General features: G+C 44.3%; 1 protein-coding gene and 1 non-coding gene across 3 annotated transcripts in view; both read right to left on the bottom strand.

Annotated features, from left to right (window-relative positions):
* Positions 1 to 19,772, bottom strand: part of LOC124788942 (steroid hormone receptor ERR1-like) — a 366,179-nt gene that overhangs the window by 301,952 nt on the left and 44,455 nt on the right. The gene's annotated exons all lie outside the window — the stretch shown is intronic.
* Positions 19,159 to 19,233, bottom strand: Trnat-ugu. The gene has a single exon. It is a non-coding gene; the product is annotated as a tRNA-Thr (tRNA).

Raw genomic sequence — 19,772 nt, 5'->3', positions numbered from 1 at the left:
TATCTATCTTACCCCTAGTGAGGTAAGCCTCTACATCCTTACATTTGCCCTCTAGCCATGCCTGCTTAGCCATTTTGCACTTCCTGTCAATCTCATTTTTGAGACGTTTGTATTCCTTTTTGCCTGCTTCATTTACTGCGTTTTTATATTTTCTCCTTTTATCAATTAAATTCAGTATTTCTTCTGTCACCCAAGGATTTCTACTAGCCCTCGTCTTTTTACCTACTTGATCCTATGCTGCCTTCACCACTTCATCCCTCAAAGCTACACATTCTTCTTCTACTGTATTTCTTTCCTCCATTCTTGTCAATTGTTCCTTTATGCTCTTCCTGAAACTCTCTACAACCGCTGGTTCTTTCAGTTTATCCAGGTCCCATCTCCTCAAATTCCCATCTTTTTGCAGTTTCTTCAGTTTTAATCTACAGTTCATAACCAATAGATTGTGGTCAGAGTCCACATCTGCCCCTGGAAATGTCTTACAATTTAAAACCTGGTTCCTAAATCTCTGTCTTACCATTATATAATCTATCTGATATCTTCTAGTATCTCCAGGGTTCTTCCATGTATACAACCTTCTTTCATGATTCTTGAACCAAGTGTTAGTTATGATTAAGTTATGTTCTAAGCAAAATTCTACCAGGCGGCTTCCTCTTTCATTTCTCTCCCCCAATCCACATTCACCTACTATGTTTCCTTCTCTCCCTTTTCCTACTCTCGAATTCCAATCACCCATGACTATTAAATTTTCGTCTCCCTTCACTACCTGAATAATTTCTTTTATCTCATCATACTTTTCATCAATTTCTTCGTCATCTGCAGAGCTAGTTGGCATATAAACTTGTGCTACTGTTGTAGGCGTGGGCTTTGTGTCTATCTTAGCCACAATAATGCTTTCACTATGTTGTTTGTAGTAGCTTACCCGAACTCCTATTTTTTTTATTCATTATTAAACCTACTCCTGCATTACCCCTATTTGATTTTGTATTTATAACCCTGTATTCACCTGACCAAAAGTCTTGTTCCTCCTGCCACCGAACTTCGCTAATTTCCACTATATCTAACTTTAACCTATCCATTTCCCTTTTTAAATTTTCTAATCTACCTCCCCGATTAAGGGATCTGACATTCCACGCTCCGATCCATAGAACGCCAGTTTTCTTTCTCCTGATAACGACGTCCTCCTGAGTAGTCCCCGCCCGGAGATCCGAATGGGGGACTATTTTACCTCCGGAATACTTTACCCAAGAGGACGCCATCATCATTTATCCGTACAGTAAAGCTGCATGCCCTCGGGAAAAATTACGGCTGTAGTTTCCCCTTGCTTTCAGCCGTTCGCAGTACCAGCACAGCAAGGCCGTTTTGGTTACTGTTACAAGGCCAGATCAGTCAATCATCCAGACTGTTGCCCCTGCAACTACTGAAAAGGCTGCTGCCCCTCTTCAGGAACCATACGTTTGTCTGGCCTCTCAACAGATACCCCTCCGTTGTGGTGGCACCTACGGTACGGTTATCTGTGTAGCTGAGGCACAAGCCTCCCCACCAACGGCAAGGTCTATGGTTCATGGGGGGATGCAAAGGTGGAGCGTGTAACACTGTTATTGCAAGAAGACCGTCTTGTAACTGTGCGCGCGATATCAGAAGAACTTAATTTGACTCGTGATGTATGTCATAAGTTTTTACGCGAAGATTTATGGAAAAAAAACTTAATACAAAACTCGACCCTCACACACTACCAGACGAAGAGGAAGAGGGAAGACGAAGAATTTTGGCAGAACTACTAGACAGAGCCAGACGCTATCCCACATTTCTGTCAAAGGTTATTGCTGGGGATGAAAGTTTGTGGTACCAGTATGACCTCACACGAAGTGTCAAAGTGCTGAATGGCGAAGTCCTGGATCACCAGCCACGAGAAAAGTCAAACGACAGCCTTCGAGAACAAAGACAATATTGATTGCATTCTTTGATAGTAAGGGGATATTTCACCATGAGTCTGTTCCTTCAGGTCAAACAGTGAACCGAAATCTTCACATCAAAGTCTTGAAACATTTGCGACAAACAATTCGATGTCCCCGCTTTGATTTGTGGCATTCTCTGGACTGGTTCTTACTGCATGTAAGACCCCACACTGCTTCATCTGTCACCGAGTGTCTGGACAGGCACTCTGTTATTGCCATCCCCTAACCGCCAAATTCGCCTGACCTCTCGCCTTACGATTCTTTCTCATTTCCGCGAGTGAAAGGCGACTGAAAGGAAAGATTCGTCAAGATATCGCGGACATTCCACGGGCTGTAACAAATGAACTTACAAGCATCGCAGTTGGAAATTTCGAAGACCTCCAGAAACATTGGCAACTCTGTATAAATAGCCATGTGGACTACTTCGATAGGAGCTAAGTTCATTTTTTAGTAAGTGCAGTTTCCCCTTTAAAAAAAAAAAAAAAACTGTCCCTGAACTTTTCTGACAAAGAGTTCGACCTCAGAGGCAACTTTCACGTCCGTGCGGATGGTAGTGTTCGATTCAAATTGAAACTGCTAAGTCGATAAATTTATCTATATACATGCAAATAACGGATAGATGTATATTATTTATATGTATGTAAATTACTGTATTTAGTGTGTAAATAAATTACTGATTATTTTAAGAGTCCAGTTCTTTTTTACGTTTAACTTCAATGCCGACATTGAGAGGCCAACATTTTGGTGGAACAGCATTGGACGACGTCGCATTCCTGTTTCGGGTATAATTATTCCAAATGTGTGTTTATGCGTTTGACACAATTGTATTCGAGTCAAAGCGAAGCATACGCGTACTTCTCGAACACCATAATCGCCTAACGAGTTTTTTTTATCGTTAGATATTTAAAACCACACTACGAGGGAAAATAAAGGCACACAAATTGGTCCTTCTTTATATGGGGGATACAATTTGGCCACGAAAGTGGTGGTGTGATTGCTCGTCAACGCTAGCCACAAATAATCACACAACAATTTACGCTATTAGAAGGCGTATGTGTTGCAATAATAAATGAGCTAACTTCGTATTTTCCTCATTTAAATCAAAGGGACCGGCAAATTCTCTTAATCTGTTTTTACAAGAACAGTATCGATGTGATTTACAAAGGTAGATCGGTATTTAAGTGCATAGTATCCCATCCACTGTGATGCAGCACGCTTTAAGTACAGGAAACAAAGATCGTACAGCCATACATAGACAAGGAAGAATGAATGTTTCTGAATCACATGACAATTCAAGGACGGAAAGCAACAAGAAAACTATGAACCGCTGACAAACTCTCTCATGAGTGAGCGGCAGGCGGGAAATTCCGACGAGAGTGCTGGTAATCTGACAAACATACTACGCCAGAGCCATTCCCTCACGCTTTTGCACTGCACTGATTTATTTTTATTTCCTACTTGTATAGCTGAAAGAAGCTCTGCCGTGCAACCGCCTCATTTAAGAGAAAAATGACAGTCTTTGCCTCTGAACACCGAATGTTTGAGGCCAAATGATGAGACGAAATGATTCTCGGCAAGATCAAATCCGATCCAGTACAGCCACAATCAAACATTTTCACTGGACATTCCACATTTTCTTATTATGAGACGTGTTCAGGGTATCTCTCACGACTCTAAATTTTCGCAAGAAAGAAAATATAAATGAGAAATATTGAAAAACTACGGAAATTCTGTACTCCGTCCATCGAAATGAAGGTCAACGGAGGTAGTACAATCATTAACACACTGGACTCGCATTAAGAAAAATTCACTTCCGCCTGTGCACATTTAGACTCCGTTGGTTTCTCTATAGCGTTGTAACAGGAGCCGGGATGGTTTGTTAGATAAGAACTCAGACGATTTCATGCCCTATCCTCTCCAATCTGAGCTTGTGTTCTGTGTTTAATCACCTTTTCAACGGCGCTAAACTTTCAGGTTCCTTTACTTCTTCGAAAGTAAGCTCTCCTTAGCTGCCGATATTGATTCACTATCAGTTTAGATATAGTCTTTTTAATTCCTGGAAAAACTTGACGATAACGTCCGACAAGTATAAAAGAGAAAGGAATAGATACAATGTTTTCGACAGTCGAGTGGAAATAAACAAATATTTCCTTCCGGCTGATAGCTACCAGTCTCATTACTCGAGAAATGCAGTAAACTGCAGTCTTTGATTTACTACTAATGTCTTTTTCCCAGAGGCAACTTCTACTGCAGAGTTACTAGCTGTCAGCAACGCCATATGGAGGTAGCCAAAGGATTTTCAGAAACGAAAGTGAATTTGGCTACAACGGCTGTGGAAATTAACTTAAAATGCTTCACTTCTAATTAATTTCTGTTCAGGGGATCACAGGAATTTTGCAGTAGACCAAGGTTTTTGACATTGGATATCTGAATCTATGGAAACAGATGAGTACTCTTAAATGTACACTTTGAAAAAGTCTGTAAAAGACATGAGGAATGATAGTTTCCTTGGGCCGTATATGAAGGGTTCTCCTTCCATTCACGGGCGGAGCATTGGACGACTGATTCTTACATGTTTCTTTGCGAGCTTTAATGAACCTTATCTTAACTTGACCGACCTTGGGCAGGCTTACATAAAAATCTAACGGATATTACCGGACTTCATATTACCAACTAGTTCTTGAAATTATTCAATAGGTATATTCTCCGACCTTTTTCGAGTGTAAGGCAAGTCACATATTTCGGCATCTTTGTCATACTATCTCCTAGGGAATATGGAAACAAAAGAGATCCCAACGACACTGTCCAGACAACGGCATTGCAATATAGATCCCACAAGTGTTATAAAATCAACTCCTTTCATACGTAAAATGCAAGCTAAAATGCAAGCCTCCAATAGTCAGCAGGATTACCCAAGCTTGTTAAATGTGTTACCTGACACGGAAAACGAGCGTCGCTGTATTTTATAATCCCGCTCTTTACTGTGACTCCTCGTGTAAGCAAAGGAGACTATACTTTAACAATGTGAAATTTTGTTCAAGTGGTTATGTGCGATGTTTTCTTCCATGAAAACGCTACATACGTACATGCACTTCAGTTCCAAAAAGTCTAATTTTAATATTTGAGCGCATAAGAAAGCGAAGCACACTCGCACCTACAACAAAGCTTAATGTGTTCCGGGAAGGCTCCGACGAATAAATAAAAAAAATAATATCTGGGAACTCTTAATACTGTGTTATTCAAAAAGGAGCATATTTCAAAACTCTATTTCTCACAAACTACAAAGAAAGCACGTGCCAGCATACCTGCAAACTGTTACGTTCTCAGTGTGAGTACCACATGATACATGCCCCAAATGTCAAAACGGCAGCTCATTCCTCTCCAAAAACACCAATCAGCTGGTCCCTAGTTATCGAATTTATAGCCTTAAATAATTCGATGACGCAGATCATCACGAGTAGCAAAATGGGACAAAATCGCCTACTTTTTTGTATTTCCACAGGTAAAAACCACAGAGGGTGGTGACCTGCTCATCCTCTTCCAAGTCAGGATCGGGGAGTGGTGTTAATCAGGTAATATCGGAAATGGTGTACTGCTTACTCGTGTTGTGGATTTCCTAGGGATCCTTTCACGAGTTACACGGATACGCTCGACATTTTTATCCCATGTGTATCGACGATCCTTGCTTATCCGTTTGCAGATGCAACCATGTTCTACGAATTTTCAATGCAACTCATAAATCTGCATATGGCAAAGAGGCTCTTTGTGCATTTGTCAGCAAAATGGACGTTGCACATTAACAATGGATTCAAACCGTGGTAATTACAGCACATAAAACGGTGATTCCTGTAGTGTCACCATTTTCCTACAAATAAGCAATGTGTGCTACTACGGCTGTGAACTGAACGTCTACGCGTACTGTTCAAAACTTTCAACTTTCTCTGTCTGGGAGCGTGATTTGTGATGAGAGGCAAATTCTTCAGATCTGGTCCTTCTTTTTGAATAATTCTGTATAATACACCAAGAGTAGCACGCTAGGTGCTTTTTTTTCTGCTACACCTGAAATTAGTTGGTTGGTTGGTTTGGGGTATAAAGGGTCCAAACTACAGGGTCATCAGTCCCTTTTTCCTGACGCAAGCAAGGCTCAATGTACAAAAATACCCAACACCACACCTAAAAAGAAAACGAATGGAACGAACAAAAAAACGGGGAAAACATACACCATAAGGAAAAGTAGAAGAAAGTATTAAAACCATAGAGCATATGGTCTGGGCTGGATGATCACAATAATAAAAGAGGATAAGCCAGCTACTCTACAACACATTAAAATGTCCATCCCGAAAAGACAAGGCGAGATGATTACATGTACGGAAAAGACGACCATCAAGACAAACAAATGCAAAGAAAGTGCGACAGAGTTAAAATGGAGGGAGGGTGACGACCTCACAGAGAAGGCTAAATGCCCAACCTTAGATGGTACGATAAAAACCCTCCTCACGAATAAAACGTAAAACTAAATCTCCTGTTGAGGTATTGTCGCCCAACACCGAAGGTAGGGTGTTTGGAAGGTTAAAAGTCCGCCGCAGAGCGGCTAAAAGTTGACAGTCCAGCAATATGTGGACGACAGTCATATGTGAGCTGCAGTGACACCGAGGTGGGTCCTCTCGACGGAGGAGGTAGCCATGTGTTAGCCATGCATGGCCAATGCGGAGTCGGCAGAGAACCACAGAGTCACTGCGAGAGGCCCGCATGGAGGTCTTCCACACATTTGTAGTCTCCTTAGGGCACACAGTTTGTTCTGCGTACTGAGATTATGCCATTCCGTCTCCCAAAACTGAAAAACCTTGCGGCGTAATAATGATCGCAGGTCAGTTACAGGGATGCCGATCTCCGGAAGCGGTTTCCGTGTAGCCTGTTTGACCAGCCTGTCAGTAAGTTCAATTCCTGGGATTCCGACGTGGCCTGGGGTCCACACAAACACCACAGAACAACTAGACCGTTCCAGGGCATAGATGGACTCCTGTATGGTCGCTACTAAAGGATGACGGGGGTAACACTGGTCGATAGCTTGAAGGCTGCTCAAGGAGTCAGTACAGAGAAGAAACGAGTCGCCAGGGCATGAATGGATGCGCTCAAGAGCACGAGAAATGGCCGCCAGCTCTGCAGTGAAAACACTGCAGCCATCTGGCAAGGAGTGCTGTTCAATATGTCCTCCATGAACATATGCGAAGCCAACGTGACTATCAGTCATCGAGCCGTCAGTGTAAACCACTTCATGGTCCCAGTACATGTCAAGAATCGAGAAGAAGTGACAACAGAGAGCTGCAGGGTCAACTGAGGACCATGTGAAAGATCCAGGCGAAACTGGTTCAACTGGCTCTGAGCACTATGGGACTTAACTTCTGAGGTCATCAGTCCCCTAGAACCTAGAACTACTTAATCCTAACTAACCTAAGGACAGCACACACATCCATGCCCGAGGCAGGATTCGAACCTGCGACCGTAGCGGTCTCGCGGTTCCAGACTGAAGCGCCTAGAACCGCACAGCCACACCGGCCGGCAGATGTACGTGAATTGACCTCGAGCATAGGTGGTAAAGGCAAGGACTCCACTTCAGATAGAAGAGATCGGACGCGAAACGCAATCTTAAGCCCTGACCTGGGCCTCCGATGCGGGAGATGAACCGTCGTGAATGGGAAAAGGAGACGATAATTCCGATGCTCAGGAGAACTATGAATGGAGAAGTAACCTTCAATGGAGGGACTCCGGCCTACAGTTCTTGTAATATCCCTTATAGCCGCGAAGGGCAGGGGTCCGCGTTGCCGGGAACCAGGTTTCCTGGAGGGCAATGCAGAAAGCAGGTGTAAAGCTTTTAACAGTTGCGGTAGCTCAGCCAGATGGTGGAAAAAATCGCAGCAATTCCACTGGAGGATGACGTTATCGTGAGGCTGGGAAGGCATGAAGCATGCAAGAAGGTAGGTTACGCCTCAGGGTCACCTGCTGCCAACGATTGAGTATTTGTATCCATTCCAATTGTAAATGAGGCATCAGTGTGATCCAGGTCCTGAGGGGACGATGAGATCTCCACCCCATCCGCAGGTGTAGAATTGGTAGGGAGTGGAGGTGTTGGGGCCACCGGAGGGTCCTTATCCTTAGCAGACTTCTTTGTTTGGTTGCCCTTTCGCTTCTCTTTAGGGGCTTGACGGGAGAGGACTTCTCCGAAGTAGCTTCACGCATGGAGGAAGACCGTAAAGCTCTTCGTCCAGCAGCTTTTGGCTCCTTTAGCCATCGGCGAGTGTCCGCTATAGCATTAGTTGAGACCTTGGGAGAGAGGGTCCCAAGGGACCCCTTCCACACGAGAGGAGCCGGAGGAGGCTATTGCTTCTCCTGCTGGAGGGAGAGGACTGATGTCCCCTGCATTTGGGGGGGGGGGGGGGCTTGCTCCCAAATCCCAAAGTAGGTACTTTGGGAGCAACAAAAGGAGATTTTCCCCCTACCACCAAGGGGCAGATATAATCTGTTCGTGGCACAGAGTGTGGTACGACTGGTACTTGTGACAGCGATGGTAATGTAGCTGCAGCATATGTGGACGTCAACCAAATGGGGTGTAATCGTTCAAATTTACGTTTAGCCTCCCGGTAAGTAAATCGGTTTAGGGTCCTGTACTCCATGATTTTCGCTCCTTTTGGGGTACTGTGCACTCTGGCGAGCAAGGGGAGTGCTGCTCTCCGCAGTTGATACAAGTGGGAGAAGACGCACAGGAAGTATCTGGATGCAGTGGACGTCTGCAGTCTCGACATGTGGCGTTGGAAGTGCAGCAGGAAGACATGTGCCCGAATTTCCAGCACTTAAAGCACTGCAGAGGGGGAGGGACGTATGGTTTAACGTCACAGCGGTAGACCATCACCTTGACGTTTTCACGCAATGAATTACCCTCAAAGACCAAGATGAAGGCACCGGTAGCAACCCTGTTGTCTTTGGGTCCCCTGTAAACGCGCCAGACATAATGAACACCCCGCCGTTCTAGATTTGCGCGGAGCTCGTCGTCAGACTGCAAGAGGAGGTCGCGATGTAACATAATCCCCTAAACCATGATGAGGCTTTTATGGGAGGTGAAGGAAACAGAAATATCACCCAGCTGGTCACAGGCGAGAAACGCCCAGGATTGGGTTGGGGATGCTGTCTGAATCAAGACTACACCGCTTCTCATCTTTGACACCGCTGTCACTTCCCCAAACTTATCCTAAAGATGTTCAACAAAAAATTGAGGCTTCATAGGTAGAAAGGAGTCCCCGACCATTCTGACACAGACTAAATACCGAGGCGAATATGGCTCTCTTCTTTCTGTAGCCCTACGTTCCTACTATGGCGTAGCGAGGGAGGGAAACGATTTAGGATCATATCTGTCAGCATTTTACTCAATTTTGCTCTTCATTGCGGGTCATCCGCCCTGATGCCACCCACTCCGATCAGGGGCTCTCCCCATGGGCGCCTCCCAGCCCCAGCAAAGGCCACCTGGCATGATGGGAGTCCTGATGCCGCAGGAAGACAGGCATACGTTAGGAGTTTACAGCTCAGGCATCAGCAGTGCGATCCCTGTATTGTCGGGGGGCTACCACCAAATGGGTAAATGACGGCCCCACCACAATGGACTGGCTACCGTGCTGGATATTGGGCGCAGAGAAATCCAATACTGTCAGGGGGGCGAAAGAGGACAGGAGACAAAGGAAGAAGATGACATACCCTGGAAAGTGTCCTCGCGCAAATAGCTAAATTGCAGGTGGAAATGCTAAGCCATGACAAGAGGTTCAGGAGATCGAATCTAAGGGCATTATGGATAACTCATCCTCCACATTAAGCGGCCTTCCCCATATGGCCCGCACCTCTGTAGAATTTGGAAAGTGGAAAGTCAAACCATAAAATGGGACCTGAACTTATAGGGCCAAAAAGTGTGAGACTCCTTTTAGTCGCTTCTTGGACAGGCAGGGACACCTCGGGCCTGTTCTAACCACGAACGCGCAGGGGGACCTGAAATTAGTAGTACTATCGTATGTCTCGATGACAGTCCTTCAGAACAACATGCTGCCTTGTGCATGTTAAAAAAACTCATCCTTCCGGTTACACATCTCGCGTGATATCTCAAACGAAAGTATGCTCTTCATTGGACGTTGATGGCGCACTGAATATAAAGCTTGTAGAGACAAAGAATATACTTCCTTCCCTCTACACACGCGCTAGAATACTGCACCTGCGATGTGATCACGTCTCATAAGCAGTTTGGATGTTGTTAACGATTTTGAGATTGTTGATACAACATACACCGAGATGACAAAAGTCATGGGATAGCAATATGCACATAAACAGATGGCAATAGTATCGCGTATACAAGGTACAAAAGGGAAGTGTGTTGGCAGAGCTGTCGTCAGTACTCATATGATTCATGTGAAAAGGTTTCCGACATGATTATGGCCACACGACGGGAATTAACGGACTTTGAACGCAGGATGATAGAGCTAGAAGTATGAGTCATTCCATCGTTAGGGAATTCAATATTCCGAGAGCCAGAGTATAGAGCGTGCTGAGAATATCAAATTTCAGTCATTACCTCTCACCACGGGCAACGCTATGGCCGACGGCCTTCAGTTAACGACCGGGTGAAGTTGCTTTTTCAGAAATTGTCAGCACTAACAGACAAGCAACACTGCGTGAAATAACCGCAGAAATCAATGTGGGCCCGCATCTCGTGGTCGTGCGGTAGCGTTCTCGCTTCCCACGCCCGGGTTCCCGGGTTCGATTCCCGGCGGGGTCAGGGATTTTCTCTGCCTCGTGATGGCTGGGTGTTGTGTGATGTCCTTAGATTAGTTAGGTTTAAGTAGTTCTAAGTTCTAGGGGACTGATGACCATAGATGTTAAGTCCTATAGTGCTCAGAGCCATTTTTTTAAATCAATGTGGGATGTAAGACGAACGTATCCGTTAGGACAGTTAGCGAAATTTGGCGTTAATGGACTATGGAAGTAGACGATCGACGCGAGTGCCTTTGCTAAAAGAAACGTCGCCTGCAGTGCCTTTCCTGGGCTCGTGACTAAGTTGGACCCTAGACGACTGGAAAATCATGGCCTGGTCAGACTGCAGTTGGTAAGAGCTGATGAAAGGGTTCGAGTGTGGCGTAGACCCCACGAAGCAATGGCCTCAATTTGTCAACAAGGCAGTGTGCAAGCTGGTATTGGCTCCTTAACGGTGTGGACTGTGTTTACATGGAATGGAGTGTGTCCTCTGATCCCATTCAACCGATCATTGTTTGCAAATGTTATGTTCGGCTTCTTGGAGACGTGGACTTCTCAAACAAGGATGGAATCTTTAGGGTTGACAATGCGCCGTGTCACTGGGCCACAATTGTTCGCATTTGGCTTCGAAGAACATTCTGGACATTTCGAGGGAATAATGTGGCCACCCAGATCGCCCGACATGAATACCATCGAACATTTATGGTACATAATCAAAAGGTTCGGTTTGTGCACACACTTTCGCAATTATGTAAAACTACAGCAGTAGCATAGCTCATTATTTCTGCAGGGGACTTCCAACGACTTGTTGAGTTCATGCCACGCCGAGCTGCTGCACAACGTCGGGCAAAAGCAGGTGCGACACGATATTAGGAGGTGTCCAATGACTTTTGTCGCCTCAGTGTATTACTGTTTGTCATTGTTTCAGCATCACTGCACATCAGGTAACTGGATTGACAGTTTAACCGCCTTAACGAGAACTGACACCCCAGAGGACCACAACAGGATATTGCTGAGCTTCACTGTCTAATGCGGTCAGTCTCCAAAGCACGCTGCTTACAGAACACTCGTGCTAGAGTACTGCTCATGTGTGTGGGACCCGTACCAAGGAAGACTAATAACGAACACCGAACATGTAGAAGAAAGGCAGCGCGAATGGTCAGAGGTTTGTTCGATCGATGTGAGAGCGTCACGGATATACTGAAAAACCAAACTAGCAGTCGCCTGAAAATGATCGAAAACTGTCCCGTGAATGCCTACTTACATATATTCCAGAAGCAGCTTCAATTGAGGAACCTAAGAACATACTAGAGCCGCCCCTCCCCCCTGCCACGTATCGCTCCCATTGGGATTGCGAAGACAAAATTAGACCAATTAGAGTGCGCATAGAGGCGTTTATTATTTATTTATTTAGCCTGTTCCGATCAGGGCAATGAAGCCCTTTCTTACACGGGACCAGCGTTCCGCACATACAGTACCTTTTCAACATCATAGTTACCTAATAAATAACAATTTGACTATGACAAATAGTACTGAAAACTGAAATCATTTGAGCCTCTGTGATGGCAATGTAAGTAAATAATACTGAATATGAACTAATAAATACTGGCGGTACTTGTACTACTGCAGCTGCTGCCACTAATTTTGATAATGATAATAATAATTACATTAATAAAGAGAATAACAACAACAATGATAGTGGCAGATACAAAAAGAATTTATACTGTTCAAGACAGATGGTATCTGACATAGCGAGTTATACGGAATGAGTCGGCCAGAGTGGCCGAGCGGTTCTAGGCGCTACAGTCTGCAACCGAGCGACCGCTATGGTCGCAGGTTCGAATCCTGCCTCGGGATGTCCTTAAGTTAGTTAGATTTAAGTAGTTCTAAGTTCTAGGGGACTGATGACCTCAGAAGTTAAGTCCCATAGTGCTGAGAGCCATTTGAACCATTTTTTATGCGGAAAGGAAATTTAAGGAGACTGCATCAGCTAAGAATACTTAGTAGATATGTCATTAACTGTCTTCTGAAGCCGGAAATGTTATTCAGTTCTCTATTGTAATGCGGGAGGTTATTCCAATGTAAATGGATGTAAATTGTCGATAAAGCCAAGGTTTTTTCTGATAACACTTGCTGTAATACAGTTCTGCGAATACGCGCACCGGAGTCAGACAACGTGTATTTCCTGAAAGGCTCCACAGTAAAAATAATGTTAGCGCATGTACAGCACAAAAAAGGAGCATATATATCCCATTTCTTAACGTTGGTTGACTGTTACATGACAACCACGGCTTTCATTACGTTCACGAGTCCGCAACAGACATCACACAAGGAAAAAGTTGCACAGGTGTGGCGCTGTGCCGGCTCCACAGTACTGCCGCGCAGCGCGCCTTCCTGGGGGCCCCTGTCTCGTCCCCTCTCCCTCCCACCACCCTGTTACGTGCTCTTTGCTCTCACAATGGGCTCGCCATCGATTGCAGTCCCCCGGCACTGCACTGCATTTCCTCCAGTGTCTGCCACAGAGTGCTCTCTGTGAGTAACATTGCACATTCGCACTAATCTGGTTCTATTATGGAATCAACTCTTTTTTCGTATCAGAGAAAAACTGTCGCGATAGCATCAAAAGCTGTTGCGCTGTTCACAACTACTAGACCTACATTGACAGACATGGAGGAATATGGATCTATATTTGGTTACTCAATTACCATACTTTCATTTGGTGTAAAAAGCCCAGTAGTAATTAATTATGCCTAAAAGCGAGATCGGCTAACACCGATTAAGTAAATATGATGCTTCAAGATTTACTGAACGCGATGAACGATCAAGGTTTATGATAATAACAATCACTCGACAAAACGAAGACTTATTGTTTTCTACGCCCCAATCTGCCACAATGTACAACTTTTCCAGTACCTAAAAGCAATTTAACGGATTGATAAGTTGAGTATACATTTCACCAGTTGCGACAGTACGCAAAAATGAAAACACTCAATGTAATGTTAATGATTATAGAATAAAAAGAAGCGGGAGAGAAATGGAATTCAAATGGTTCAAATGGCTCTGAGCACTATGGGACTCAACATCTTAGGTCATAAGTTCCCTAGAACTTAGAACTACTTAAACCTAACTAACCTAAGGACATCACACACACCCATGCCCGAAGCAGGATTCGAACCTGCGACCGTAGCAGTCCCGCGGATCCGGACTGCAGCGCCAGAACCGCACGGCCACTTTAAGGTATTCTATACAAAATAGAGGTCAGGAGTCAGTTGTTTTTAAGACGCAACACGACACATAAAAAACCTCAGAACGGAAAGTGGCTTTGCATTAGGAAAATGCGACGAAAATGGTGAAGAGACCTATTAACGCCACGTCACACCTTGGAGTGGAAACGCAAAATGAGCGTTACTGAAAGACAGTGAAGCGAGAAATTTATGGGAAATTTGGCGTTATTAATTTAAAATTAGAAACAGTCAGGATTTATACGCGTGTTCCTGTCGCATATAGCCCGAGAGTTCTTCGCCGTGACACGTGAATGATAGGCTGAATCTCGGAGTTTCTGACTTTAAAAAAAAATAGTTTTAATAAAAGAAATATAATTATGAATCACGTGCTGAATAAACCCATCATCAACAGCAAAGTGCTACATTACTTGAGACACGGAATTCGCATTCGGAATGAGGGAATTCAAATTTGCGTAAAACCATCCTGAACGTTTTCAGTGGTTTCCCATAAACACCAGGATGGCTTCCTTTAAACGCCAGGATTAGTGTCCTCAAGAAATATACTGACCATTCCTTCCATTTACCTTGCCAGTTAAAGTAGTCCTCTGTCTCATCGAAATCGAGGGGTGTTTAGACTCGTTTCCTTTAAAAGCATGTTCCATTAGTGGGCAGATGCAACCAATCTGTGTCACTCGAAGCTGTTAATTAGGACCAAATTATGTAGTTCCGCAGTTCACAGGAACAACTTAATATGACTGATGCGCGCATTGTGTGGCTGTTTCATCGAACGAGAGGGCTATGAGGTAGCTGCCTTCTTTCCCGCGGAGGTCTACAGGCTACTCGTCCTGTGGACAGGTGAGAGAGTACACGGCGGTATACTTGCCACATTACGTAAGGAGGCGCCATTGCCCAGCCGGCGCCACAATTCGGTCTTCAAAGGCTGTTGACGTAACGCTGGAACCGCTCCGTCGGAAAACAGCGGCGATGTAGACTTCATATAACTGTGGTTAAGCAATATTCGGTTATTCCATTCAGTTATTACGTTGTGATTAACATAAAAAATACAGTAAACCCTCACTAATTCGGGCTTCACTAATTCCAAATTCTGAATAATTTAGACTTCTTTTATCGCGTAGTGAAACAGTATCACACTGTACCGGTCACCATTCGTGCGATGCTCAGCTGTTGTAAAATGTTGACGCATCTTCCTCACCTCATTCAGTAGGTGGCGGGGAGTATTGTGTTAGTACGGAAGCAGTAACAGCAGAATCCGTCGATCAGGAGAACTCAGTGATATCGAAAGTGGACTGGTCACTGGTGTCGGATATCGAACGTGGACTGGTCACTGGTGTCGCCTGAGTAATAAAGCCATCAGTACCCCATCCTAAAGCTGTTGATGATGTGATTGTGAAGCAGAACTAAACCAAGACCACGAAGATCTCATGTACTGACGGACAAGGACCGTCGAACACTGTGGAGGGTGGCTGTAAAAAAATCGCATGAAATCATGGAAAGGAACTGTTCATGAGTTCCGATGTGCTACCAGCAGCCCTTCTAGCGCATCATCTGTGGATAAGGACTTATGAACTATGGAGTAGAATGGTGAAGCTGCTCCCCAGACAAAGTTCTGTAGGAAATGCTAAGCGGCGCGAGGTATCGTAAAGGGACGCCACTGGACAGCGGATAACTGGAAACAAGAGATTTGGAGCGATGAATCACGCCATACCTTGTGGCAATCCGATGGAATGACTTGGGTTTGGCGAATGTCTCGAGAACGTCGCGAGCCACTGTGTGCAGTGCGAACAAAAAAGTACAGAGGAGGTGGTTTCACGGTATGGGGCTGCTTTTCATGGTTAGGGTGTGGTCACCTTATTGAGTTTAAGAAAATGCTTAATGGAGAGAGATGTGAACACATTTTACAGGCCGGCCGTGGTGGTCTCGCGGTTCTAGGCGCTCAGTCCGGAGCCGCGCGACCGCTACGGTCGCAGGTTCGAATCCTGCCTCGGGCATGGATGTGTGTGATGTCCTTAGGTTAGTTAGGTTTAAGTAGTTCTAAGTTCTAGGGGACTGATGACCAAAGATGTTAAGTCCCATAGTGCTCAGAGCCATTTGAACCATTTTTTGAACATTTTACAGTATTATGTGCTGCATACAGTAAAAGTTCGGAGACGATGACTGATTGTGACACTATGACAATGCTCCCTGTCATTAAGCAGTATGTAGTCTGGAATCGCGCGACTGCTACGGTCGCAGGTTCGAATCCTACCTTGGGCATGGATGTGTGTGATGTCCTTAAGTTAGTTAGGTTTAAGTAGTTCTAAGTTGTAGGGGACTGATGACCTCAGATGTTAAGTCCCATAGTGCTCAGAGCCATTTGAACCATTAAGCAGTATCTGTGAGGCAGTGGTCGTGGGCAATAACATTCCTGAAACGCACTGGCTTTCCCACATTCCCGACGTGAAATCAATGGATACGTCTGGGTTGAGTTAGAACGTCGACTTCGCTCCAGATCCTAGCGTCACACATCTTCCGGAAGAATCCTCAGTAGTGTTGAAGCCGTCACAAAGGCGAAGGGTGGGCACACCCCGTACTGATGTCCACTAATGGGCTTCGGTATACTTTTGATCAGATAGTGTCTGTATCAATGTTGGCCAAAGACACGCAATGAAGTCAAAGCCAGCTCAGATCGTTTGTCGAAGCCCAAATGAATTGAATTACATTAAAGAGCAGTAATGTGTACATCAAGCTTGTTCGAAGTAACCTTTAAATATGTATGTAATTTTAATTTGTTTAATCCTATTGTTTATTAGTTTATTATTATGTTATAATTACATTAGTCGCTTTTGCATTAAGTGTACTGTACAGTATTTCACATAGTATTATGGTTCGTCTAGTTTCTGTTTAACCACTACATACAATACATGTCATATCACTAACTGTAGCTTTACATAACTACATTAGAAAGCTCTTCTGTAATTCGGACTGGAACTCGCTCCAGTTGCGGGAAGTCTTTATTGATGAGGTTTCACTGTGTATGTTTAACCGTACTTTACTTAGTAAGTGTACAAAATGAAATTTGCCACTTGCGTTAGTGATATGGGTAATTAGTTATTATTCTCGATCAGTTGTTCCGGATTTGCTACATGTTGACAAGCTTGAAGTCATTCTAATTAATGTGAGCATTTGCTCTTAGAGGGACATAAAAACTGGCGTGAACGGAAAATACACACTGTACCTTCCTTCAACCAGTCATTGCGAAATCATTATGTGAATTCAGATAATTTTTTTCCCCTCACTCTGCATTATGACTACTAGGGCCTACCATCTTATTACTGTATGCAGGCCGTAGCGCTCCAAACACACCTTTTAGCAAGACGTACGGCCCCCATCGCGTAGCAGAACACCTGTGCTGCGCAGTTGAGGCCGTGTGCATTGTTGCCCATGCAGCACCACGTGGACATGGGGCTCTTTTGTCTGCACTTTGGCATTATATTTTATTTACTTACAGAAATTATAATTATTTTTTAAAAAATTCATGAATTCAGAAGTAGTAAATTGTAAATTTACGCCAGATTTTAAGAAGAGAACAAAAATAAAACAGGAAGGAGTAGATATAGATGTCCCTTCACCAACATCATCTGGGGAAGAGGACCTGGTATTGAACTTCAAGTCCAGCGTCCCCGTCAGGTGCTACCTGTGATAGTATTATCCGCATGAACATCACTCCACGGGAAAATTCGATTTGTTCAGCACATGCAGATCTGATTTCATATACAGGGTGAGTCACCTAACGTTACCGCTGGATATATTTCGTAAACCACATCAAATACTGACGAATCGATTCCACAGACCGAACGTGAGGAAAGGGGCTAGTGTAATTGGTTAATACAAACCATAAAAAATGCACGGAAGTATGTTTTTTAACACAAACATACGTTTTTTTAATGGAACCCCATTAGTTTTGTTAGCACATCCGAACATATAAACAAATACGTAATCAGTGCCGTTTGTTGCATTGTAAAATGTTAATTACATCCGGAGATATTGTAACCTCAAGTTGACGCTTGAGTACCACTCCTCCGCTGTTCGATCGTGTGTATCGGAGAGCATCGAATTACGTAGGGATCCAAAGGGAACGGTGATGGACCTTAGGTACAGAAGAGACTGGAACAGCACATTACGTCCACATGCTAACACCTTCTTATTGGTCTTTTTCACTGACGCACATGTACATTACCATGATGGGTGAGGTACACGTACACACGTGGTTTCCGTTTTCAATTACGGAGTGGAATAGAGTGTGTCCCGACATGTCAGGCCAATAGATGTTCAATGTGGTGGCCATCATTTGCTGCACACATTTGCAATCTCTGGCATAACGAATGTCGTACACGCCGCAGTGCATCTGGTGTCATGTCGCCGCAGGCTGCCACAATACGTTGTTTCATATCCTCTGGAGTTGTAGGCACATCACGGTGCACATTCTCCTTTAACGTACCCCACAGAAAGAAGTCCAGAGGTGTAAGATCAGGAGAACGGGCTGGCCAATTTATGCGTCCTCCACGTCCTACGAAACGCCCGTCGAACGTGTACCTTACCCCTCATGGTAATGTACATGTGCGTCAGTGAAAAAGAACAATAAAAAGGTGTTAGCATGTGGACGTAATGTGCTGTTCCAATCTCTTCTGTACCTAAGGTCCATCACCGTTCCCTTTGGATCCCTACGTAATTCGGTGCTCTCCGATACACACGATCGAACAGCGGAGGAGTGGTACTCAAGCGTCAACTTTAGGTTACAATATCTCCGGATGTAATTAACATTTTACAATGCAACAAACGGCACTGATTACGTATTTGTTTATATGTTTGGATGTGCTAACAAAACTAACGGGGTTCGATTTAAAAAAACGTAGGTTTGTGTTGAAAAACATACTTCCGTGCATTTTTTTATGGCTTGTATTAACCAGTTACACTAGCCCCTCTCCTCACGTTCGGTCTGTCGAATCGATTCGTCAGTATTTGATGTGGTTTACGAAATATATCCAGCGGTAATGTTAGGTGACTCACCCTGTATATGTTGGTGTTCTTTGTTAGCGTGCAGTGTGAGCTGATATTTGTTAAATGATAACTAATTGAAACCCTCAGCTGCCGACAGGTGTTGTTGATATACCTCAATGGGGACAGCTGAAAATGTGTGTCCCGACCGGGACTCGAACCCGGGATCTCCTGCTTACATGGCAGATGCTCTATCCATCTGAGCCATCGAGGACACAGTACTACTCTATCTATCGCCCTGTCTTTATAAAGTACGTGGGATAAGGGCCGTGTCCAATCAGAAAATGAACCATGCTTCCATTAATTTCTTAGTTGTCGCCTATGTTTTGTGTGCTGCCCAGTGATGTGCAACACTCTCTCAGGTCTACCCGTCTTCAGTCAATATGTTGCAGCCATGTCTGATGGTAACATCGATCGAGTATATTACAAGTACCACATACAATGACTTTTTCGGTACCGATGATGTGCCGAATGCCCCACACACTCCTCTGCCCCCGCCTATCAGTGATCTTTAATGTCGCTTGTTTGTAACTAGATAATAGTGACATTCGGATCTTTCTCTAGTATGAGTAAGTTCACGAAGCCAGTTACTGTTTTAACGAAATCGCAGCTTTACTACATTCACAGGAACTAGCATTTCTGTACAACGGCAGAGCGACATGTGGCAGCTCCTGCGGTAAGATATGCTGATCCTGACTTGCGACGAGGCTGCAGGTTTTATTGTTCTATCCGACGAAAACAGTTTTCAACATTG

Source organism: Schistocerca piceifrons, chromosome 1 (assembly GCF_021461385.2).
Source record: "Schistocerca piceifrons isolate TAMUIC-IGC-003096 chromosome 1, iqSchPice1.1, whole genome shotgun sequence".
Taxonomy (NCBI): Eukaryota; Metazoa; Arthropoda; class Insecta; order Orthoptera; family Acrididae; genus Schistocerca; species Schistocerca piceifrons.
Note: the sequence above shows the minus strand (reverse complement) of the source record. Positions and strands in the feature narration are given on the sequence as shown.